The sequence below is a fragment of the Marmota monax genome, unplaced genomic scaffold (assembly GCF_021218885.2).
Source record: "Marmota monax isolate L192 unplaced genomic scaffold, Marmota_monax_Labrador192_F-V1.1 WCK01_AAM20220418_F8-fsc00134, whole genome shotgun sequence".
In the NCBI taxonomy this organism is placed as follows: domain Eukaryota; kingdom Metazoa; phylum Chordata; class Mammalia; order Rodentia; family Sciuridae; genus Marmota; species Marmota monax.
In genome coordinates, this window is record NW_026692281.1 from 3,494,579 (window position 1) to 3,521,942 (window position 27,364).

A 27,364-nucleotide genomic window follows, 5' to 3' on the forward strand; every position below is an offset into this window, starting at 1 on the left:
GTATTACAATGATTTTATTACTGTAGTTAGAACTTTCCCATCCCAGAATTCTACATATTTTATTCTGTTTTATTTATAACAATGTATCTTGAAAGGCTTTACTCTCATTGTCTATTTTCTCACCTTCCATTCATATTTTAAATGAATACAATCTGGCGCCCCCCCCCCATTCCCCTACAAATAATAATGGAAAAGTTACTGTTGAGAGCCACAGCCAAAGGGGCCCCAGCAAACTTCCAGCTGCCAGCAAACTTCCAGCTGCTGGCTGATGATTGGCTCACAGCGGCCCCAGCAACATCTAGCTGATTGGCTCCTCGGCCCCAGCAACATCTAGCTGATTGGCTCCTCTGCGGTGATGCTCATTGGACTGTTTCCCTGCCCTTTCAGACCACGGAGCTGCTCATTGGGGGACTTTTTTGGCTCCGCCCACGTGACCCAGCCAATCGGCCTCAAGAGCAGGAGGATTGTGGGAGGTGGAGAGAAGCTTGGGGGGAGAGAGAGGCTTGTGGAAAGCCGGTGGTGGCAGTTGAGGCTCTGAGGGTTTTTCCTGAGAGACTATTTTGTTTGTCGTGTGTGGTTCTAAAAATAAAGTTACTTTCTTTTGACAAGTGGCTCCTGATTGTGCCCAGCCAGACTGCGGCATTTGGTGGCTCGCACGGGGAGCGACTGAGGGTAAGTGAAACTGCTCGCCCCTGAGGGCAGGGCGAGAGGATGGGTAGCCATTTTAAGATTCTTCTTTTGTTATTTTGTTTCACTTTTGTTTTAAGTTGCCTGTCCCTGGAGATGAGTGAGACGGAAGAAAAACCGCTCACATCTGAGGAAAAACTATTTACGTCTGAGGAACAGATAGGGAGAAAGGACGGATGCCCATGTCAGGAGGATAGAAAGGCTATAATGACTTTTTGTTGTTCCCTTTTTATTTCATTCTGTCTCGGTTTTGTTTGGCGTCATCTTGTTGGGTTGTATTATAGTAGAAATACGGAATCAGAAATTAGTAAAAAACAAACTGAAAGAGTGTTAAGTAAATTGTTAGAGGAAGGAGGCATCTCAGTAAAATCAAGAACAATCAGGGCATACGTTGATACAATACAAAAATGTAGCCCATGGCTTTTTAAGGAGGAGTTGTTAAATATATCACAATGGAACCATCATGGTGAAGATTTAAAAAGAATAGAAAAGAAAAGCCCAGGGACTCTGCCAGTTGGCACATTGCCATTGTGGACATTCGTATCTTGTTTGCTTAGTCCAAAGCCTTCAGTTCAGACAATGGTAGAGGAAGGAGAAGACATAATGATTCAAGTAAAAGAGAAGGTCTCTCAAGTTAGTCAGACAGAGGAAAAGATTCAAGTAAAAGAGAAGGCCTCTCAAGCTAGTCAGACAGAGAAAGAAAGTGTAAAACAGAAAAAGCCATCAGGGGGAAAGTTACAACAGGAGACTGCTACTAACACCTTTCTATCACCAGAGGGTGTAAGTGTCCAACCAACAGCACCACCTCTACAGGAGACTGCTACTAACACCTTTCTATCACCAGAGGGCGTAAGTGTCCAACCAACAGCGCCACCTCCATATGCTGGGAGGCCCCCAACCCCCGCAGTTGATAGTTGGGATCCTGAGACAAGGTCTCAAATATTAACATGCCCTGTATTTGAGGCAGGAGGGCAGCGATTTTACCAAGTTTTAAATTTCAAAACAGTGAAGCAGCTAAAAGAGGCTGTAACAACCTATGGTCCTCAAGCACCCTTCACTGTAAGCTTGGTCGAATCCATTAACAACTTGAACATGACGCCAGCAGATTGGGCTAATATGTGTAAAGCTGTGCTAAATGGAGGACAATACCTGTTATGGAAGGTTGCCAATGAGGAATTTTGCAAGGAGACGGCTAGGCGAAATGCAGCAGCTGGTTATCCTCAGAGAAATCTAGATATGTTGTTAGGAAAGGGACCTTATGAGGATCAGCAGCAACAAATTGCATATGATCCTGGCGTATACGCACAAATTGCTGCAGATGCAATTAAGGCAAGGAAGACTTTACAAGGACATGGAGGTTTACAAGGTCAATTATCTAAGGTAATACAAGGAGCTAATGAACCTTATGCTGAATTTGTAGATAGGCTTATTCAAACAGCTACCAGAGTTTTTGGGAATACAGAACAAGCAATGCCATTACTAAAACACCTGGCTTATGAGCAAGCGAATCGTTGGTGCAGAGATATCATTAGACCATGGAAACATGAAGATTTAAACACATATATTAAATTATGTAGAGACATTAATGAACAAGAGCAAGTCGTGGCAGCTGCAGTAAAACAGGCTTTAGATGCCAGAGACATTAATGAACAAGGGCAAATTGTGGCAGCTGCAGTAAAACAGGCTTTAGATGCCAGGCCAAGAACATGCTACAATTGTGAACAAACAGGACATTTTAAAAGGAATTGCCCCATTGGAGGAGGGTTTAACAAAACTAGGTATCAAAGGAGTAGAATACCAGGTATTTGCCCACGATGCCGTAGAGGGAGACATTGGGCTAATGAATGCCGTTCTCAAACCACCATAGAGGGTACTCCATTATCAAAAAATGAACAAGGACCAGGTGTTTATCCACAATATCGTGGAGAAAGGCATCGGGCTCCATTGCCAAAAAACGGACAGGGGGGCCCAATGCTCCGGGGCCCAAAACCACAAATATACGGAGCACTGGAGGAACCCAGCAACCCCATCAGGGTAGTGCCCAGGACACATTGTCCATCAGATCCCTCATCAGACAAACCAGAGGGAGCGCAGGGTTGGACATCTGCGCCTCCGCCAGAGCAGTACTAACTCCAGAGATGGGAGTTCAAATCATTCCCACAGGGGTGAAAGGACCTCTTCCCAAAGGAACAGTAGGCTTATTATTGGGACGCAGCTCTTCTACTCTAAAAGGACTTATGATAAGTCCTGGGGTAATTGATCCCGATTATGAAGGTGAAATAAAAATTATAGCCAGTTCTCCAAAGGGTATATCAGTAATTTCACCAGGAGATAGAATAGCACAGTTACTAATAATACCCAGCCTACATGATAAATTTTCCAGTCGTACTGTAGAAAGAGGTTCCAAGGGATTAGGCTCCACAGGTGTAGATTGGGCTATGCTTTCTTTAAATTTAGATTCTCGCCCCATGCTAAAACTAAATATTCAAGGACATGAATTTAATGGGCTACTGGATACAGGTGCAGACCTTAGCATCATCTCTCGTCAAGAATGGCCAAAACATTGGCCATTACAACAAGCCACTCAAACGCTTCGAGGCCTAGGAGTAGCGACTAATCCCCATAGAAGTGCAATGGTATTAGATTGGAAGGATCCTGAAGGATGTGAAGGAACTATACAGCCATATGTATTGGATCATCTTCCCGTAAATTTATGGGGACGAGATGTACTAGATCAATTAGGTTTGACATTAACAAATAACATCAACCAAAATGCACCCACTATTATGACTAGACAAGGTTTTAGGAAAGGAAAAAGATTAGAAAAACAAGAACAAGGTATAGCAGCACCAATACAAATAGATCAAGGAACAGACAGACATGGGTTGGATTTTCAGAAAGGGCCACTGAGACAATAAAAATTACTTGGAAATCAGAAAGACCAGTATGGGTTCCTCAGTGGCCCCTGACTAAAGAAAAGATACAAGCAGCCCATGACCTGGTCAAACAACAATTAGCAGAAGGACATATACAACCTTCTGTATCTCCCCATAATACTCCCATTTTTGTCATCAAAAAGAAATCTGGTAAATGGAGATTATTGCAAGATTTAAGAGCCATTAATAATGAGAGGATGCTTTTTTCAATATCTATTTTATTATTGCCCTTTGCCATATCATGAAGTTCTATTTTGTTTTTTGAGCTCATACAGACCTAGGTTAATGTTTTGCTGATCAGTTCTATTTTTTGACTATAGAGTTTTTAAGCATTGCAATGGAGATTTCACCTGTAAAAAGTTATAAGGCCTTTACTATAATGTTATGTGTTGTATGTATTATATTATGTGTGCACACTTGTGTTTTGTGTTATATGTTTGAATGTACGTATGTCCATATATCATATATGATGAGCGCTCATTATAAAATGGATCCAAATATTTTTTTTTTCATGTGATTTATATGGTTTAATTTAAATTGGGTAAACAACTGTTGAGGATTGTTTTAATATGTAAACAAAAAAGAAGGTTAACAGATCTGTTTGTTTACTTTCACCTTTCCTTTTCATTATATTTAATAATTCTCTTAAAGATAATGTAAATTGTTAAGAAAATTGTTTTCTTTTAGTGCCTTCTGTAGTGTTACATAATTTTTTCTTTAGCCATTATTGCCAGAATTCCTATCTTCATCCCAGTGCTGGTGAAGTCAAAGATAAAACCAATCTACAGCTTCTACAATAGCCATCACTGAACTGCTTGCAGAACTTGCCTGGACACATTGTGAGCTCACCTGTATGCATTGTGAACTATCTGTTGGTGCAGCGACTTGTGGTAGTGTTGGGGTATTTTTGCTGATGATGTCACCGGTGGTACAATTTTTCAAAGGAGCCCTCAATTGGCTTAATGTCATGGCATTTTGCATCCTCCTCTACTAGTGATGGTCTAAAATTTGGGGGCCAACAGAGGTGAGGCAAAGAACCTCACCCCCCCACAGGTGCAAAGGCCTATCCACAAGTATGGCTGTATGCTGGACCGGTAGTCAGTGACGGGTATGATCCAATTGCAGTGGTACCAACCTAAGACAGGAGGCTGACGCCTAGAGGTCAGTTCATCTGATGACGGGTAAGGACCATATGTTGAATTGGACTGCCTAACAGGCACGGTCCCTAAGCCACATGCTTGTTGTTTAAACAGAGAGGGGGAGATGTTGAGAGCCACAGCCAAAGGGGCCCCAGCAAACTTCCAGCTGCCAGCAAACTTCCAGCTGCTGGCTGATGATTGGCTCACAGCGGCCCCAGCAACATCTAGCTGATTGGCTCCTCGGCCCCAGCAACATCTAGCTGATTGGCTCCTCTGCGGTGATGCTCATTGGACTGTTTCCCTGCCCTTTCAGACCACGGAGCTGCTCATTGGGGGACTTTTTTGGCTCCGCCCACGTGACCCAGCCAATCGGCCTCAAGAGCAGGAGGATTGTGGGAGGTGGAGAGAAGCTTGGGGGGAGGGAGAGGCTTGTGGAAAGCCGGTGGTGGCAGTTGAGGCTCTGAGGGTTTTTCCTGAGAGACTATTTTGTTTGTCGTGTGTGGTTCTAAAAATAAAGTTACTTTCTTTTGACAAGTGGCTCCTGATTGTGCCCAGCCAGACTGCGGCAAGTTACCATAACCTCCAATTTTCAAATCTAATAATCATTTTTCAGATCTTCTCTCATTTAACTTCTCTATCTTAATAGATACTGTAGGTCCTTTCCTATTGCATGAAACTCTTTATATCCCTAACTTTTGGCTTCCTCCCACATCTTAAATGTTGGTATTTCATGGAGCTCCTCTCTCAGTTCCTTCCTGTCACAATCTCTAAAACCTCTTCTGTACCTTCCAATCCACTTCTCCTTTGTTCTCTATATTTGTTCTCAAATATATATATATATGTGTGTGTGTGTGTTTTCTCAAAAATATAAATATATATGCATGTGTCTATATATGTACCATGTTCTCTATCTTCTATGAATCTTAGATAAATATACTTAATTCCCACTGAAAAACTACAACTGAGGAAGCATGGATGGAAACAAGCTGTTATATATCAATCTCCCATAAATCTCTTAGTCCTTCCTTCTGACCTACCCACTGATCTTTTATTTTTTTTTTACCACCCTAATACATTTTGTTCAACTTACCTTCAAAACTCTACTCATGCTATTTCTTCCCAGACCACTCTCCCTCTGCCTGTGCCTATCAAATCCCCTAGATCAGTGCTTCTTGAACTTGTATATTCATTCTCATAATCTGGAAATATTATTAAAATACAGATTCAGAAAGTATAGGGTTGAGTCTAAGAATCTACATTTCTAACAAGATCTTAAGAAATAGTAATAATGCTGGTCTATGGACTACTTCTATGAAAGCATGGAATGCTGTCAATCTTGCTAACTACTATACTGTAATACTTAGAAGAGTACCTAGCACATAATAGAAAATTAATAAAGTTATTGAATATATTAATGAAATAATAGCCATGACTTCATCCAATACATTCTTCAACACTCACTTCCTCCAAAATATTTTGTATTTTAACCTCACCCTTAATAATCAGTTCTTTTCCTTCTGATACTGGGGAATGGATCCAGGGGAGTTGAGTTACATCTTCAGCCCTTTTTTGACTTGGAAACAGGGTCTCTCTAAGTCGATGAAGGTCTTGATAACTTACTGAGACTGGCCTTGAACTCATCATCCTCCTGTCTTAGCTTTTTGAGTCACTGGGATTATAGGCATGCCCTACCACACCAGGCAATCAGGTCTTTATTATCACTTTTGTATTACTTATTTCTATTTCTATTAAGGACTACAATTATTTTCAGTAACAACATTTTGAGTTCACAAGTTTTGTAAATATAGTTATAAATAATGTTAATAGCATGAGAATGTGGCTTTTTAATTTGTTCTACTTAGTTGTACATGACAGCAGAATGCATTTCAATTCATCATACCCAAATGGAGTGCAACATTTCAATTCTCTGGTTGTACACGGTGTAGAGATGCACCCACCATTCATGCAATCATCCATGTCCATCTCATTCTACCATCTTTCCTATCTTCATAACCCCTCTCCACCCTCCCCTTTGCCCAATCCAAAGATCCTCCATTCTTTCCATGCCCCTGCATCATAGATCAGCATCCACTAATCAGAGAAAACATTCGGCCTTTAGGTTTTTGAGACTGGCTTACTTCGCTTAGCATAATTTTCTCCAACTCCACCCATTTACCTGTAAATGCCACAATTTTATTCTCTTTTAATGCTGCGTAATATTCTATTGTGTATATATACCACATTTTTTTATCCATTCATCTATTGATGGGCATCTAGGTTGGTTCCACAGTTTAGCTATTTTGAATTCAGTTGCTACAAACATTTGTGTAGCTATGTCACTATAGTATGCTGATTTGAAGTCCTTTGGCTATAAACCAAGGAATGGGATAGCTGGGTAAATGGTGGTTCTATTCCAAGTTTTCTGAGGCATCTCCACACTGCTTTCCAAACTGGTTGCACCAATTTGCAGTCCCACCAGCAATGTATGAGTGCACCTTTTTCCCCATATCCTCTCCAACAATTATCATTGCTTATAAATAATGTGTTTTTGATCTGAAGTTCCTCACTACCTCACTAATTCTTGTGATGCTCTAACTTGAAATTGTCTTTTGGTGGTTTCTTGGTTCTAAAATATATGATAGAAGTTATGTAAAGGAAAGGTGAGTAAAGAACACAGGAGTCACAAATGAGGAAATAAAAATGGCTAATAATCATTTTTAAAATATTGACTTTTTAATAATTACATACATTGTCAGTGGGAATGTAAACTGACATAATATTTTAGAAAGCAATTCAAAAACAAAGATCAAAAATTTAAACCTATTCCTTGGAATATACTCTATTATAATATATATATATATATATATATATATATATATATATATATATATATATTTATTATAAAATCAAAAATTCAAAGATTAATGCCAAAGTATTTATCACAGCTTTATGTTTATAATAGCAAAATGAAAAATCAGTGACATAAACATCTGAAAATAGGAAGTGATAAGTAAATTATGGCATATCCATAAATTGGTTATGATATAACCATTTAAATATTTACAAATAATTTTAATAACAAGAGAAATTTTCAAATAAAATCTTAAATGAAAAAATGTAATCTTATTAGTATAATAAATTAATCAATATAGATCAACATGGAAAGAACGAAAGAAGGGCTGAGGATGTGGCTCAAGCGGTAACGCGCTCGCCTGGCATGTGCGGGGCACTGGGTTTGATCCTCAGCACCACATAAAAATAAAATAAAGATGTTATATCCATTGAAAACTGAAAAATAAATATTAAAAAAATTCTCTCTCTCTCTCTCTCTCTCTCTTTCTCTCTCTCTCTCTCTTTAAAAAAAGAAAGAAAGAAATTCATAAAATAATAACAGTAATTATTTCAGGAGTTGGGGGGAGATACTAATGGTTTATTGATTTATTGTTTTTCTTTGTAATTTTTGAAATTCATATAACAAATATGTTACTTTTATGAAATCAGAATAGAAATTTGTTTAAAGAATGTCATTTCCTTTATATTTTCTGTTTTTTTGTTAGTTTTTCTTATCTATCTACCCAATTAAGCTGTAAGAAGCCTGAAGACATGGTAGGATTGAATATTAGATATATCTGAAAAACTCTGTTATGGGACTCTTCTAGTAATTTTCTTAATCCTATACCATAATGATCTTTAAACATAACGTGGCATCATTATGTCATAGTAACAAAATAAAATGTCTGAAATAACAACTCAAAAGAAGGAAACCTTAATTTTGGCTTGTATCTTCAGAGGTTTCAATCAATGGCCTTATCTTGGGTCTGTGCCAAGGCAGAACATCATGGCAGGGAGTGCAAGGTGGAGGAAAGCTACTCACAGCATGGTAGCCAGGTAGCAAAAAGGGAGAGAAGTGGGGCCAGGGTCCCAATATTCTCTTCAAGGGCATGTCCCCAAGTGATCTCTCTTCTTTATCCCAGGCCCTGCTTCCTAAAGGGTGCATGCCTCACAATGAGCACCACAGGCTGGTGGCCATGACATGGTCTTTGTGGGACATTTCTGATCCAAACTGTAATATACTACAATTATATATGAATTCATACAGAGCTACTTTTGAGGGAAAAGATGCTGCTATCTCTTTCTCACACTTATATAAACTAGACTAACAATCTGGAATCTCTCTATGATATATATTAATTGCTAGATTTTAACAAATCCAGATAAATTTAATGCTCAAATGAAATAAAATATTTGAATACATTTTAAGTCTCCCGACATAGTAAAGGACATTTTATGTTCTCCATATGCTTTTCTTAAACCAAAATATCACTTCTTTTCACACTTCTCCTGAATTTGATAAAAGACTATTACACAATCTATATCCCATGGTGAAAAGCTAATAAAAAGAAATAAAAGGGAAATTAAGGGAGTTTAGTATTTACATACTTGTGGTTAAATGATGAGCTCCACCATGCCTTTTCCTCCAATCTCTACAAGTTCTGAGGAGGACTAGATGAAATTGTGGTAGGAATTTGGGGATGATTGTTGTGTCTTCTGTTATTCTCCCACAGTTTGGTTGAGTAGGTTGATGGAATAAACATCCATTCTTTTACAAAAGTTGTTGAGAGCCACAGCCAAAGGGGCCCCAGCAAACTTCCAGCTGCCAGCAAACTTCCAGCTGCTGGCTGATGATTGGCTCACAGCGGCCCCAGCAACATCTAGCTGATTGGCTCCTCGGCCCCAGCAACATCTAGCTGATTGGCTCCTCTGCGGTGATGCTCATTGGACTGTTTCCCTGCCCTTTCAGACCACGGAGCTGCTCATTGGGGGACTTTTTTGGCTCCGCCCATGTGACCCAGCCAATCGGCCTCAAGAGCAGGAGGATTGTGGGAGGTGGGGAGAAGCTTGTGTGGGAGAGAGAGGCTTGGGGAAAGCCGGTGGTGGCAGTTGAGGCTCTGAGGGTTTTTCCTGAGAGACTATTTTGTTTGTCGTGTGTGGTTCTAAAAATAAAGTTACTTTCTTTTGACAAGTGGCTCCTGATTGTGCCCAGCCAGACTGCGGCATTTGGTGGCTCGCACGGGGAGCGACTGAGGGTAAGTGAACTGCTCGCCCCTGAGGGCAGGGCGAGAGGATGGGTAGCCATTTTAAGATTCTTCTTTTGTTATTTTGTTTCACTTTTGTTTTAAGTTGCCTGTCCCTGGAGATGAGTGAGACGGAAGAAAAACCGCTCACATCTGAGGAAAAACTATTTACGTCTGAGGAACAGATAGGGAGAAAGGACGGATGCCCATGTCAGGAGGATAGAAAGGCTATAATGACTTTTTGTTGTTCCCTTTTTATTTCATTCTGTCTCGGTTTTGTTTGGCGTCATCTTGTTGGGTTGTATTATAGTAGAAATACGGGATCAGAAATTAGTAAAAAACAAACTGAAAGAGTGTTAAGTAAATTGTTAGAGGAAGGAGGCATCTCAGTAAAATCAAGAACAATCAGGGCATACGTTGATACAATACAAAAATGTAGCCCATGGCTTTTTAAGGAGGAGTTGTTAAATATATCACAATGGAACCATCATGGTGAAGATTTAAAAAGAATAGAAAAGAAAAGCCCAGGGACTCTGCCAGTTCGCACATTGCCATTGTGGACGTTGGTATCTTCTTTGCTTAGTCCAAAGCCTTCAGTTCAGACAACGGTAGAGGAAGGAGAAGACATAATGATTCAAGTAAAAGAGAAGGTCTCTCAAGTTAGTCAGACAGAGGAAAAGATTCAAGTAAAAGAGAAGGCCTCTCAAGCTAGTCAGACAGAGAAAGAAAGTGTAAAACAGAAAAAGCCATCAGGGGGAAAGTTACAACAGGAGACTGCTACTAACACCTTTCTATCACCAGAGGGTGTAAGTGTCCAACCAACAGCACCACCTCTACAGGAGACTGCTACTAACACCTTTCTATCACCAGAGGGCGTAAGTGTCCAACCAACAGCGCCACCTCCATATGCTGGGAGGCCCCCAACCCCCGCAGTTGATAGTTGGGATCCTGAGACAAGATCTCAAATATTAACATGCCCTGTATTTGAGGCAGGAGGGCAGCGATTTTACCAAGTTTTAAATTTCAAAACAGTGAAGCAGCTAAAAGAGGCTGTAACAACCTATGGTCCTCAAGCACCCTTCACTGTAAGCATGGTCGAATCCATTAACAACTTGAACATGACGCCAGCAGATTGGGCTAATATGTGTAAAGCTGTGCTAAATGGAGGACAATACCTGTTATGGAAGATTGCCAATGAGGAATTTTGCAAGGAGACGGCTAGGCGAAATGCAGCAGCTGGTTATCCTCAGAGAAATCTAGATATGTTGTTAGGAAAGGGACCTTATGAGGATCAGCAGCAACAAATTGCATATGATCCTGGCGTATACGCACAAATTGCCGCAGATGCAATTAAGGCATGGAAGACTTTACAAGGACATGGAGGTTTACAAGGTCAATTATCTAAGGTAATAGAAGGAGCTAATGAACCTTATGCTGAATTTGTAGATAGGCTTATTCAAACAGCTACCAGAGTTTTTGGGAATACAGGACAAGCAATGCCATTACTAAAACACCTGGCTTATGAGCAAGCGAATCGTTGGTGCAGAGATATCATTAGACCATGGAAACATGAAGATTTAAACACATATATTAAATTATGTAGAGACATTAATGAACAAGAGCAAGTCGTGGCAGCTGCAGTAAAACAGGCTTTAGATGCCAGAGACATTAATGAACAAGGGCAAATTGTGGCAGCTGCAGTAAAACAGGCTTTAGATGCCAGGCCAAGAACATGCTACAATTGTGAAAAAACAGGACATTTTAAAAGGAATTGCCCCATTGGAGGAGGGTTTAACAAAACTAGGTATCAAAGGAGTAGAATACCAGGTATTTGCCCACCATGCCGTAGAGGGAGACGTTGGGCTAATGAATGCCGTTCTCAAACCACCATAGAGGGTACTCTATTATCAAAAAACGAACAAGGACCAGGTGTTTATCCACGATATCGTGGAGAAAGGCATCGGGCTCCATTGCCAAAAAATGGACAGGGGGGCCCAATGCTCCGGGGCCCAAAACCACAAATATACGGAGCACTGGAGGAACCCAGCAACCCCATCAGGGTAGTGCCCAGGACACATTGTCCATCAGATCCCTCATCAGACAAACCAGAGGGAGCGCAGGGTTGGACATCTGCGCCTCCACCAGAGCAGTACTAACTCCAGAGATGGGAGTTCAAATCATTCCCACAGGGGTGAAAGGACCTCTTCCCAAAGGAACAGTAGGCTTATTATTGGGACGCAGCTCTTTTACTCTAAAAGGACTTATGATAAGTCCTGGGGTAATTGATCCCGATTATGAAGGTGAAATAAAAATTATAGCCAGTTCTCCAAAGGGTATATCAGTAATTTCACCAGGAGATAGAATAGCACAGTTACTAATAATACCCAGCCTACATGATAAATTTTCCAGTCGTACTGTAGAAAGAGGTTCCAAGGGATTAGGCTCCACAGGTGTAGATTGGGCTATGCTTTCTTTAAGTTTAGATTCTCGCCCCATGCTAAAACTAAATATTCAAGGACATGAATTTAATGGGCTACTGGATACAGGTGCAGACCTTAGCATCATCTCTCGTCAAGAATGGCCAAAACATTGGCCATTACAACAAGCCACTCAAACGCTTTGAGGCCTAGGAGTGGCGACTAATCCCCATAGAAGTGCAATGGTATTAGATTGGAAGGATCCTGAAGGATGTGAAGGAACTATACAGCCATATGTATTGGATCATCTCCCTGTAAATTTATGGGGACGAGATGTCCTAGATCAATTAGGTTTGACATTAACAAATAACATCAACCAAAATGCACCCACTATTATGACTAGACAAGGTTTTAGGAAAGGAAAAAGATTAGAAAAACAAGAACAAGGTATAGCAGCACCAATACAAATAGATCAAGGAACAGACAGACATGGGTTGGATTTTCAGAAAGGGCCACTGAGACAATAAAAATTACTTGGAAATCAGAAAGACCAGTATGGGTTCCTCAGTGGCCCCTGACTAAAGAAAAGATACAAGCAGCCCATGACCTGGTCAAACAACAATTGGCAGAAGGACATATACAACCTTCTGTATCTCCCCATAATACTCCCATTTTTGTCATCAAAAAGAAATCTGGTAAATGGAGATTATTGCAAGATTTAAGAGCCATTAATAATGAGATGGTTATTATGGGACCTGCTCAATCAGGGATTCCTCAATTGTCTGCTTTGCCAAAAACCTGGTATGTTTTAGTTATAGATATTAAAGATTGTTTTTTTTCAATTCCAATTCATCCTGAGGATAGTCCACGTTTTGCATTTACTATCCCTGCACTGAATCATGAAGGTCCTGATCAGAGATATGAATGGAAAGTACTCCCTCAAGGGATGGCTAACAGCCCAACTATGTGTCAAATTTATGTTAACAAAGTAATCCAGCCACTTAGAAATCAAAATCCTGAACTACAAATATTTCACTATATGGATGATGTATTATTAGCACACAAAGATAAAAACACATTGCTAGAATGTTATGCCACACTTACAAACTTATTAAAAAATTATAATCTAGAGATAGCAATAGATAAAGTACAATTAAATTTTCCAATTAATTATTTAGGAGTTCTGTTATCCTCAACCATGGTCCGTCCACCAAAAATTCAAATACGAGTAGATCAACTCAAATCACTTAATGACTTTCAAAAGTTATTAGGAGACATAAATTGGATAAGGCCTTATTTAGGTATACCAACAGGAGAGTTGGGACCTTTATTTGATATCCTAAAAGGTCCATCAGATCCAAATTCACCCCGAATGTTAACGCCTGAAGCAAGAAAGGCATTAAAAATCATTGAAACATATATGGAAAATATGCATTTGGATAGAATTGATATAAGTTTGCCTTTATTATTTATTGTACTACCAACAAAAAATATTCCTACAGGAGTATTTTGGCAAGAAGGTCCATTATTATGGATACATTTATCTTATTCTCCTCACACTATTCTTACTAGGTATCCTGAGGCTGTAGGACAATTAATACTCAAAGGAATAAAAGCAGCAAAGGGAGTGTTTGGAATTTCTCCCAATAAAATTATTACTCCATATACTATGAATCAAATTGATGAGTTAGCTAATGAGTTAAATACTTGGGCAATAATCATGTGCAAATCTAATGTTTCATTTGATAACCACTTACCATCTAATCCTTTATTGTCTTTTTGGTCATTGCATCCTGTAATTTTTCCAAAAATGACAAGAAAAACACCTATCATGAATGCTCCAAATATATTCACTGATGGGTCAAATAATGGTACAGCAGCAGTAGTTACCCCTGATCAAACTTTTACATTTTTAGTACCCAAACAATCAGCTCAAAAGGTAGAGCTTAATGCAGTTTTACAAGCTTTTGTGATGTTTAAAGATTCTGTATTGAATTTATTTTCTGATAGTCAGTATGTAGTTAATGCTATAGTATCTCTTGAAGATGCTGGTAGGATTTCCCCTTCTTCTACTGTTTTCTCTTTGCTTTCCACTATACAAAGTCTAATCTGGGACAGAAAAGATCCATTCTTTATAGGACATATCAGGGCACATACAGGATTGCCTGGAGCCCTTAGTTTGGGCAATGATTTAGCAGATAAAACTACACATGACATACATATTTTCTCTACACTAGAAGAAGCTATAAATTTTCATAAAAAGTTCCATGTCAATGCTAATACTTTACAAAAGCGTTTTAAAATAACTAAGGAACAAGCTAGACAAATAATAAAACAATGTCAAAATTGTGTGACCTTTTTACCACAAGTTAATCTTGGAGTCAATCCTAGAGGATTGATACCTAACCATATTTGGCAGATGGACGTCACACACTTGCCAGAATTTGGAAAATTAAAATATTTGCATGTTACAGTTGATACTTCTTCTGGATTTTTGATGGGCTCCCTTCATGCCGGAGAAAAAACTAAAGATGTTATAGCTCATTGCTTACAAAATTTTGCCACTGTGGGTGTTCCAAAACAGTTAAAAACAGATAATGCCCCTGGTTATACTTCTACCTCTTTTAAACAATTTTGCTCAACATTTGGCATTACTCATATAACAGGAATCCCATACAATCCACAGGGACAAGGCATAGTTGAAAGAGCTCATCAAACTATTAAAATGTACTTATTAAAGCAAAAAGAAGGAATTGGGAAGGGGTATATATTCCCCAAAGATAAACTTAAAATAACCCTTTTTACTCTAAACTTTTTAAATTTGGATTCATCAGGACTTAGTGCTGCAGAAAGGCATATGTGTCCAAAAAATGTACATAAGCCCAAGGTACTTTGGAAGGATATTCTAACAGGACAATGGAAAGGTCCTGACCCAGTAATTGTCTGGAGTCGGGGGTCTGTTTGTGTGTTTCCACAGGGAGAACAGCAGCCGATTTGGATTCCAGAGAGATTAACCAAGGTCCTGACCCAGTGATTGTCTGGAGTCGGGGGTCTGTTTATGTGTTTCCACAGGGAGAACAGCAGCCGATTTGGATTCCAGAAAGATTAACTAAAGCGATTTCTACAGACCAAAAAGAAGATGATTTGGCTCAAATCCATAACAACTGATATCCAAAACTCCAGTTTGGCTATTCTTACATCTGCAAAAGAACCAGGATGCTTTTTTCAATATCTATTTTATTATTGCCCTTTGCCATATCATGAAGTTCTATTTTGTTTTTTGAGCTCATACAGACCTAGGTTAATGTTTTGCTGATCAGTTCTATTTTTTGACTATAGAGTTTTTAAACATTGCAATGGAGATTTCACCTGTAAAAAGTTATAAGGCCTTTACTATAATGTTATGTGTTGTATGTATTATATTATGTGTGCACACTTGTGTTTTGTGTTATATGTTTGAATGTATGTATGTCCATATATCATATATGATGAGCGCTCATGATAAAATGGATCCAAATATTTTTTTTCACGTGATTTATATGGTTTAATTTAAATTGGGTAAACAACTGTTGAGGATTGTTTTAATATGTAAACAAAAAAGAAGGTTAACAGATCTGTTTGTTTACTTTTACCTTTCCTTTTCATTATATTTAATAATTCTCTTAAAGACAATGTAAATTGTTAAGAAAATTGTTTTCTTTTAGTGCCTTCTGGAATGTTACATAATTTTTTCTTTAGCCATTATTGCCAGAATTCCTATCTTCATCCCAGTGCTGGTGAAGTCAAAGATAAAACCAATCTACAGCTTCTACAATAGCCATCACTGAACTGCTTGCAGAACTTGCCTGGACACATTGTGAGCTCACCTGTATGCATTGTGAACTATCTGTTGGTACAGCGAATTGTGGTAGTGCTGGAGTATTTTTGCTGATGATGTCACCGGTGGTACAATTTTTCAAAGGAGCCCTCAATTGGCTTAATGTCATGGCATTTTGCATCCTCCTCTACTAGTGATGGTCTAAAATTTGGGGGCCAACAGAGGTGAGGCAAAGAACCTCACCCCCCCACAGGTGCAAAGGCCTATCCACAAGTATGGCTGTATGCTGGACCGGTAGTCAGTGACGGGTATGATCCAATTGCAGTGGTACCAACCTAAGACAGGAGGCTGACGCCTAGAGGTCAGTTCATCCGATGACGGGTAAGGACCATATATTGAATTGTACTGCCTAACAGGCACGGTCCCTAAGCCACATGCTTGTTGTTTAAACAGAGAGGGGGAGATGTTGAGAGCCACAGCCAAAGGGGCCCCAGCAAACTTCCAGCTGCCAGCAAACTTCCAGCTGCTGGCTGATGATTGGCTCACAGCGGCCCCAGCAACATCTAGCTGATTGGCTCCTCGGCCCCAGCAACATCTAGCTGATTGGCTCCTCTGCGGTGATGCTCATTGGACTGTTTCCCTGCCCTTTCAGACCACGGAGCTGCTCATTGGGGGACTTTTTTGGCTCCGCCCATGTGACCCAGCCAATCGGCCTCAAGAGCAGGAGGATTGTGGGAGGTGGGGAGAAGCTTGTGTGGGAGAGAGAGGCTTGGGGAAAGCCGGTGGTGGCAGTTGAGGCTCTGAGGGTTTTTCCTGAGAGACTATTTTGTTTGTCGTGTGTGGTTCTAAAAATAAAGTTACTTTCTTTTGACAAGTGGCTCCTGATTGTGCCCAGCCAGACTGCGGCAAAAGTAAAAAAAGAACAAGGAATGCAAACTAATGCAAAGGAAACATACTGTGTGGCATTTCTCATAGGTAATTTTTTTAACCTCTGTTTATGGGAAAGATAAGCATTGTGATATACAATTAAATACATTAGATATTATATATCCTCATGGATGCATTAACATGTATTATCTATTGAAATATAATCAATTAGGAGATTTTAAATTAAACATCAAACTCCCAGTAAATAAGGTATAAATAATCAAGTTTTACATTAATGGGGAGGTACTACAGAGGAAATGCTTATGGGCTTTTAAAAAACAAAATTATACTGGCTATAAATAATGTAGTACTAATATGTTACTCAAAAATAAAAACAAAAATTGTTTTGAAACATTGGTTATATAAAATATGTCTCTTTATATACACTATTTTTTATTAGAGCATTATAATTATATGTAGCATTTGGGTTCATTTTGACAAAATAATACATGTAACAAATTTGATTTCAATTCTCATTTCCCCCTTTCCCTTTCCTCCTATCTTCTCATATTCTCTCTCCTCTCCTCTATTGATTTTCCTTTTAAATACATATGTAAACATACCAAAAAGAATTTCACCTGTATATATGTACAAAATACCAATAAAATAAATAATTAAGGAGTGAAAGGAAGATCATAGTCTATTTTTTAAAATAGCCAATTTAGTATCAGTTACATTTATTTTCAGAATGTTATTTTTCCATATTCAGTAAGAACCTTTAACAAAAGCTTCCAATTAATCCTTTCACTTGTCAGGATAGTACAATACAGTTTGCCTGTAAAATATCAGATGTAAAAAAATACTTTGAATTTATAAAAGAAGAACTTATGCTATAAATTTCTTAGAAGCAAATGTGTCAATTACATGAAATTGTACATGATTCACTTAAGTGATAATAGCTTCAAGTTCAATATTTAACAGATGTGATATTTAAATTATAATAGAAGGCTACATACAGTTTTAGGAGGAAAATAATCCTCCAAATGGTAAAATTTTTAAAAATGCACTGGAGTGGCTCATAATTTAATTATTTATTATATATTTTTGATTCTTGAGAAAATAACCTAATGTGAGGATACATTCAGAAGGTAGCAATCTTGGAAGGAGGCCTATCCAGAGTGTCTTCTCCATCTGCTTGCTCTTCAGGTTAACAAGCTAGGTAAGTTTTGTGGAACAAGATAGTATAGCTGACACACTTAGGCAGGTAGAAGGCAAGCAGAAGGAGAGATTTAGCAAGCTCCATGGATAGAAATCAAAGGAAAAAGCAAAAATCTGGCCAAGCCTTTAGCTATCTTAAAAGGGAATCAGGAATTGAAGAACAACAGGCATTACAATTTTACTATTATTCAATTATACTAGATTACAATAACAATTCTATTATCTATATAAAATCATTCATTAACAGCAATCTACTCAAGCTATAATGCATGCCACCAGGTTGTAATATAGTTAAGAGCCTAATCATCCCAATAGCTAACACAGTATCTGACAAAGTATAAACATTCAGTAATAGCTTCTTGCAGAAATGAATGGATTATTTATATGTTATTCTTTAATTCTCTTCTCCCCAGTGTGATCAGAATACAACTGCATAATAAAAAGGGGATCATGGTGAAAACATTAACTAATTTGATTGAATCTTTCTATAATGTGTACATAATCAAAACATCACACTGTATACCATAAATACAATTATTATTTGTCAATTAAAAATTTTTTAAAGGATATTGTGTGCTTATCTTTAGAAGCAGCTAGGAAAGGGATGCAAAGGAGACTAATGTGGCTGTTCTGCAGCCAGAATTATGGAGAATTCAACCAGAAAGCACAAGAATGAGTAGTAATAGGTTCCATTAGAAGTGAAGAGCCAGCAAGGAAGGTGAGAAAAATGACCTTGGGTCTCAAAAATAGAAATGTGATTTTTTAGATGCTAATTACATTTAACAAAACTGAAATATTCAGTCTTTTTTAGTCAATGAGAAGATCCACAGAAGTAAGTTTGTTTGATGTAGATGCTGAAAAAATTTATTTCTAGCCCTAAGTGAGTGATGTCCATACTGCTTCATTAAAAAATCTCCTTGAAGATTTCTGTCACATTTATGCTCAGTAACCATAGTCCTGGGAATAAGTAATGAAAGTAAATAGTAGAACTGTGACAATGGGAAAGAAAAAGGAAAATAGTTATGAAACTTAAAGGGATTTTTTTTATCTCAACTACATGTAATGTGATAAAATAAAAAGAAGACATGACATTGGGGTTTCAAATGAAGAAAGGATATGCTTATAGATATTTAGGTTATTGAACTGGGTGTGGTAGCTCATGCCTGTAATCCCAGTGGCTCAGGAGGCTGAGGCAAGAGGATCACAAGTTTAAAGCCAGCCTCAGCAAAAGCAAGGCACTAAGCAACTCAATGAGACCCTGTCTCTAAATAAAATTCAAAATAGGGCTGGGGATATGGCTCAGGGGTCAAGTGCCTCTGAGTTCAATCCCTGGAATCCCCACCCCCGACAATATTGATAGTAATAGCTTTTAATGAACTCAAGGTGCTTAAGGAATTCAGTTTACTGGCTTTCTGTTAACTTTTACTTGAAAAATGTATTTTTATATTTCTTAAGTGGCTTTATACTTAAGACCTAAAAGTTATTCAATACCTCATATTTTTAAAGTGCTTTTATGAAGGAATAATTAACTATCCACTCTGTTATTTTATCTGTTTAACAACCTCAAGAACTAGATAAGTGTTATAAACTCTTTTTTGCAACTAACAAAGAAACTTGGAGACTGCCATGGTTTGAATATTGATAGAGTCCATCTAAAGTCTAATGTATTAAAGGCTTGGTTCCCAGGGTGGCAGTATTGGGAGGTACAGTGAATCAATAGTTGGTTGGACTTAGTGGGAGATCATTGGGGTGTGCTCTCAAAAATTGTGGGACCCCAGTCTCACTGCTTCCTGGTTTATGATGCAAATGATTTGCTCCACCATCTGCTTTCCACCGTCTGGTGTCCTCAGAAGAGGCCCAAAGCCATGATCCTGCCTAATTTTGGACTGGAACCTCAAGAACTGTGAACTAAATAAACCCTTTCTAAGTTAATTATATCATGTATTTCATTATAGTAATACAAAGCTGATAAACACCAGCACAGAAAGGTCAAGTAACTCGAGTTCAAAAATTCTTTTGAGGAAGAGGCCAGGCTAGGATGCAGATAGTTAATTTCTTTCTCCCAAGACTGGAGGTCATATGGGCCTCATGGAACCCAGATAGATGTCTCACAGGGAACACCTGGATGATTCCTTCCCCCCAAATTTCAGGTTATTATCTTTAGAAACTTGGAGGTCCTGAGACATGGATGAATGGTGGCAAACATGAGAACAATGCAGCTGGGTATTCTCTCTAATCTCCACAAGCCATAATCCCATGCACAGAGAAAGTAGCAAACATTGAATAAAAAAACTGTTAACCAATTAAGCCTTTAGTATGGACTAATGATAACAGAACAGGAGACAGAAAAAAGAGAGGTGGAAATATCAAGGAGAAAGAGTATTGACAGGTCCAGATGTCAGCAAGATGGCAGGATAGGGCTTTCCAGTGCTCATCCCCCAAAGTAATTATTAATTTTTTAAAATATTTTTTAGTTGTAGACAGACACAATACTCTTATTTATTTATTTTATATGGTGCTGAGGATCGAACCCAGGGCCTCACACATGCAAGGCAAGCGCTCTGCCACTGAGCCACAGCCCCAGCCCACATAATAATTATTAATTTGAACAACCATCTATGCACAAAATTACCTTTACAATAACTAAGAAAACCAGGTGAGAGATTATAGCTTAGAGCACTGAGAATAGCATATAAATAATAAAATATGAATTAAAGTAGGTATAAAGAACAGTTTTATATTATCTATATCATCCCTCTCCAAACCTCAGGAGGTATTCTCTGGGTTAGGGAAGAAGAAGGAAACGAGCACTGGACTTTTCTTTGAACTTGATTACCAGGCCTGTTCCAATAATACAAGGCATTGAGCAGGCTCCTAAGGATTCAGACTCTAGGTTGTTATCTCCACACAAAGCCTCCAAGATCTCGGTGCCAGGGGATTCTGAAGCTCAAGCTTTACTTGTGCCTGGTGGATTTGATCTACAAGGTTGCACCTATATCAAGCCAATCTCACAGACCCAGGTTCCAGGCCTGCCTCATTTCAGAATCTCCTAGAGCTAGGTCTACCTATATTGCTTAAGGCTTCTGGCTCATCTTAGTGCCAGGACAACACACCTGGCTTTTAGGTACCACACTAGCACCCACAGATACAAGTTCCAGAGCTGCCCACAGTCTCTGTGGCACAACTCTCCATACTGGCCCGTGCAGACCCATGGTCTAGGTCCATTCTAGTAGACTCTAGTGACAGACCAGACCCCACAGTCACAGGCTTCAGAATTACCCATATGAATTATGTTCTAGGTAGGCATCCATGGCTCCAGGACTTTGGAGCAGCCTTTATAGGCCTACCCTCTAGACCTCTACCCATGTACTCAGCCCCTAGGTGAACTCCAGCAGACCCAGGCTTTTGGCAAGTCCCAAAAGACTCAGAATCTAGGATGACATCTATGATTCCAGGCTCCACTGCCCCAATACCAGGCCAGCCTCAGGCCCCAGGTACTAGTTGACCTATGGAATGGGCTTCCTTCAATAGACCCAGGATTCAGTATCACCCTAGCAGAATCAGGTTACAGGCCAATCTCTATGGACCTATATCTCAGGACCATCCCTACAGACTTAGGCTCCAGACCCATGTAAGTATCAGGCTAGCCACCATGAATTCAAGCTCCAAGTCCATCCAGTGGACCTAAGCAGCAGACCCATCTCAACACCTGGCTAGTCCCTGCAGACTTAAGTTCAATTTTAGTCTTTGTAGATAGGCTTTGTCTGGACAGGCTAACTTCTAAATGGCTTTCCAAGACCATACTTCTTCAAACACACAGATCATGTCAAGTATCTTTTCTGATAACCATAAGTATGAAACTTAGATTCAAAACCAGGAGGAATTTTAAACAGTTGACAAATACACAGAAATTAAACAATATACTCCTAAACAATCAATGGGTTAAAGAAGGAATTAAAAGTAAAATAAAAAATAATATCTTGAAACAAATGAAAATGGGCATACCACATGCCAAAAATTATGGAATGCAAGCAAAAGGACTCCTAAAAAGGAAGTTCACAGCAATATACTCCTACATCAAAAAAGAAGAAGGCTCAAGCTGGGCATGGTGATACACACATGTAATACCAGCTATATGAGGCTGAAGAAGGAGAATCAGAAGTTTGAGTTCAGCCTGGGCAACTTAACAAGACCCTGTTTCAACTATTTTTTTTTTATTTACAAAGGAATGGGAATGTAGATCATTGATAGAATGTTTGCCTAGCATGAGCAAGGCCCTGGGATCAATTCTTTGTCAAAAGAAAGAAAGAAAGAGAGAGAGAGGGAAAGAGAGAGGGGGGGGAGGGAGGGAGGGAGGAAGGAAGGAAGGAAGGAAGAAAACCAGTCAGCCAGCCAGCCCCAGAGCCACAAAAGGTGTGGAAGGCAAAGTGTACTTCAGTGTAAAAGTACTTGCCTTGCACATGCAAGGCCCTGGTTCAATACTCAGCACTGAAAAATAAACAAATATCTCAAATAAACAATATAACATTACACCTCAAGGAACTAGAAAAAGAAGGACAAATGAAAGTCAAGTTATTAGAAGGAAAGAAAGAATAAAAACCAGTGCAGAAACAAATAAAATATATACTAGGAATACAATAGGAAAATCAATGAATCTGAGTCTTGGTTTTTTGAAAAAACAAAATGCACGGATCTTTATCCAAATTAATAAGAGATAAAGCTCAAATAAATTCAGAAATTAAAGAGTACATATTAAAATGATAAGGTTGAGTATCCCTTTTTCGAAATGCTTGGGAACAGAAGTGCTTTCAATTTTGGATATTTTCAGATTTTGAAGAATTCATTATATATATATATATATATATATATATATATATATATATATATATATATATATATATAATCAGATATCATGGGAATGGGATCCAGCTAAATATGAAATCCATCTATGTTTCATAAAATACCTAATACATATCAATGGAAGGTAATTTTATACACTATTTTTAGGGCACCTGTGTTTTGACTGCAACCCATCACGTGAGATCAGGTGTGGAATTTTCCACTTGTGGCGTCATGTTGGCACTCAAAAAGTTTCGGATTTTGGAGCATTTCGGGTTTCAGATTTTCAGATTAGGGATGCTCAACCTGTACAACAACAACAAAAAAAGATCATAAGACACCTAAGAACAGTTATGTGACAATATATTGGAAACCCTAGAAGAATCAGATAAAGTTCCAGACACAAACAACCTAACAAGACTAAATCAATAAGAAATAGAAAATGTGAACTAATAGTTCACCACTCAATTCCACCAAATGCTTGATTAAAAAATAACATAAGTCTTCTCAAACTCTTCCTAAAAATTGAAGGTGTAGAAATACTTCCAACTTCATTTTACAAGTCCAGCATTACTCTGAACAAAGTCAGACAAGGACACAAAGTCAAACAGGCCAATATTCCTGATGCACACAGATGCAAAAGACCTCAACAAAATACTAGCAAACAGAACTCAACAACACATGAAACAGATCATTCACAATGATAAAGTGGGATTAATCTCAAGGATACAGAGATGGCTGAACATATACAAATCTATAAATGTGATACACACCATATAACCAGAATAAAAGATAAAAACATAAGATTAACTCATTAGATGCAGAAAGACATTTGACAAAATTCAATATCCACTCACAATTAAAACACTCAAAAATTAGGTATAAAAAGACTGTATATGAGCAAAATAATGGTCATATATGGTAAACCTACAACTAATATCATACTCCATAGTGAAAAATTGAAAGCTTTCCCTTTGAGATAATAACAACAGGATGCCCACTCTACCCACTTCTATGAATGGTGGGTAGAAAGTACCAGTGACTAAGAGGCAAGAGAAAGAAATAGAAGATATGTAAAATGGAAAGTATTTAAATTGTTCCTGTTTGCAGAAATATAATTGTGTATATGTGTATGCATGTGTTTATGAATGATGTGAACCCAAATATTTCAGAAAAAAATCTATTTGAACTAATAAGCAAATTCAATAAATTTGCAGTATACAAAATCAACATACAAGAAATCAGGAATGTTTCTATATGAACTCTTTGAAAAAGAAATCTGAAAAACAATCCTAATATTTACAACTACAAAAATTAAAATACTTGCAATTAATTTAACTAGGGTGTTGAAAGACTTTTACATGCAAAACTATGAAACATTGATGAAAGGAATTGAAAAAGACACAAAAAAACAGAATATGTTGTGTTCATTTATTTGAAGAATTTATATTGTTAAAATGTCCATAGTACCCAAAGCAATCTACAAATGCAATGCTATCCATATCAAACTTCTAATGACATTTTTCATAGAAATAGAAAATATGCTAAAATTCATATGGAAGCACAAAAGGCTCCAAATACTCAAAGCAGTCTGGAACATATGGAACAAAGATAAAGCATTAGACCACCTGAGTTCACAATATACTGTAAAGAAAAGAAAATACTGCAAAGGCATAATAACCAAAATAATATGTTATTGGCATAAAAACAGACACATCGACCAATGGAACATAATAGAGTCCAGAAACAAATCCACGTATTTATAATAATTGATTTACAATAGAGGTTCCAAGAATACAGAATGGGAAAAGCAATAAATAATGTGGGGAAACCTAGATATCCACATGTTAAAGTATACTCTTATCTTACACCACATACAAATATAAACTTATATGGATTAAAGACTTAAGTGGAAGACTGAAAACTCTAAACCTACTAAAAGATAACATGGGAGGAGATCCATGATATTGGTCTAGGCAGTGGTTTGTTGGATATGATAACAAAGACATATGGAGCAAATGGAAAAATAGACAATTGGGATTACATCAAACTAAAAAGCTTAAATACAGTAAAGGAAATAATCAATAGAGTAAAGAGAAAACCTATGGAATGGGAGAAAATATTTACAAAGTCAAACATTTGATGAGAGGTTGGTTTCCAAAACATATAAAGAACTCAACTCAATAGTAATAAGGCAATTCAAATAAAAATGGGTAGGAAGAAGATGGTGTATCAGAGGAAGGGTGTACTCTCTACCAGCTTGTCAATTCAATATTCAATCAATAGGAGTACTGCTGCTCAGCAAAATGAGTGACAGAGGGAATTCAGTTAAATTCAACATTGGACAGTAAAATAATCAAAGAGACAAAGAAATTCAGAATCTTTGAACATAAAATTTAAAAAAATAAGTTAGTGAAGTTCCAGCTTGGTTGGTGGGAGTGGTACCAGCAATGCCAGCCCACTGCAGAGGTGAGGGGGTATCACAGACAGAAAAAATCATGGTTAATTGAATTGCCTTGGGGGAACTTGTGGAATAGAGTGGGAGGCTGATATTAATTTTAAACCAGGGACAGTGGGGCAAGTTGATGATTGAAAAAGTGATCAGAATCACTCAGCCAATAAGCAGAGTCATGGACACACAACAGTGAGCAGAGGTGGAAGATTGGGATTTCATAAAAGGCAATGTCGGCCAGACCCAGAAGTCACCTGTTATGGGTTCCAAAGCGTGCTGGGACCAGCATGACTGAAATAGGTGCAGAGAGGATTGTGCCTAGGGTGATCCAGGCTGGGGATATTGAGGGGAAAGAGGACCCTTTGTTGCTCTCAGCCCACCACACAAGCAGCTAGGAAGAAGTCAGAAACCAATAAGACAGGGGGGCCTGCATTCTAGATCTTACCTTGTTGATAGCTATTCATTGTTGATACTGACGTTAAACGCTGACATCACCATTGCTCTTTCAGTGGCAATGTCATAGTAGGCATTGAATATTTATTTTAAAGCCGTACAATGATTGCTACCATTATTGCTATTTCTTGCTCCCTCCCTTTATCTAAGAGGGGCTGGAAAACGATGGCAACACTATGCATTCACAGGATAGAGATCTGGCTACTGAGCTACACTCACAATTCAGCCAAGTAACATGACTCCACACAAGAACCTAAGCCCCACCTAAGCTCCAATAATACTTCAATACATAAAACAGGAGGGATGAAAACTCTAAATCAACAAACAGGCTTCATGGAAGGACAGCTAGAGGTGGGCCTCAGGTCACACTCCTGGACATCTACTCATACAACAAAAACAGAAAGAAGTCCCTAGAACAAAATGATACCTACACACCAAAGGATACATGCATAAGAGGAAGAGGAATCCATCTCAACAGATGCACAAGCCCAAGACCTCTGAAAATACAAGAAGACAAGCAAATAAGTCTTCCCCCCAAATTTACAATTCCCCATCAAAAGAACCCAGAGATAGAGAAGTGAATGAAATGTCAGATAAAGACTATAAAAAACTGAATATTAAAGTAATCAAAGGAACAAATTAAGAGAGCAAATAGAGGAGGTGAAAGACATTTCAAAAAAGAAATATAGGTAACATAAAGAAATCAATCACAACTCCAGAAAATGAAAGACAAGATGAACCAAATTTAAAATATTCACTTGAAAATATCACCAAAAGATTAGACTGTGGAAAAATGAATTTTAAACCTAAAGTCAGAATTTCAGGCCTTGAAGACAGGGTATATGAACTTGAGTACTCAGTATGCAATAAAGGAAAAAAAATAAAAACCATGACCAAAATATACAAAAATTCTGGGACAACATCAACAGAAGAAGTATGTGAGTTACTAGATAGAAGAGAACATGAAGATAAAGGCTAAGGATATTAAGAACATCTTCAGTGAAATACCAGCAGAAAATTATCCTAACCTTAGAAATTAGGTGGACATCCACACACAGGATACATGTAGAATCAAAAATGCCTAAGGAAAGAATATCAATAACTATAAGAGAAAAACATCAGGTCACATTTAGAGGTAAACCAATAAGGCTCATTTCTGACTGATTCCTAACTCAGACCCTAAAATCAAGGAGGGCCTGGAATCAGATATTCCAAGCTCTGAAAGAAAGAGATTGCTAGCCAACATCGCTGTATCCAAGAAAGCAAGCTTTTATAATTATAAAGTACATGCATGAAGGCACGAATTGGGTGTCAACCTACTTTATATACAAACAGAGATATGAAAAACTGTGGTATATATGTGTAATAAGAATTATAATGCATTCTGCTGTCATGTATTTAAAAAATAAAATCAATTAAATAAAAAAAAGAAACTTATAAGTCAGGAATACTTCCAGGGTGAAG

The 27,364-nt window shown here is 38.1% G+C and overlaps 1 protein-coding gene across 14 annotated transcripts in view; it reads right to left on the reverse strand.

Annotated features, from left to right (window-relative positions):
• The window catches only part of Zc3h12b (zinc finger CCCH-type containing 12B), a 270,812-nt gene that overhangs the window by 153,410 nt on the left and 90,038 nt on the right, over positions 1–27,364 (reverse strand). For 2 of the 14 annotated variants that reach the window (XM_058578238.1, XM_058578203.1), the window contains exon 3: positions 23,169–23,301. The exons of the other annotated variants lie outside the window; for them this stretch is intronic. The gene's annotated coding sequence lies outside the window, so the exon portion shown is untranslated. The remainder of the gene's footprint in view (positions 1–23,168; positions 23,302–27,364) is intronic. 14 annotated transcript variants of the gene reach the window in all.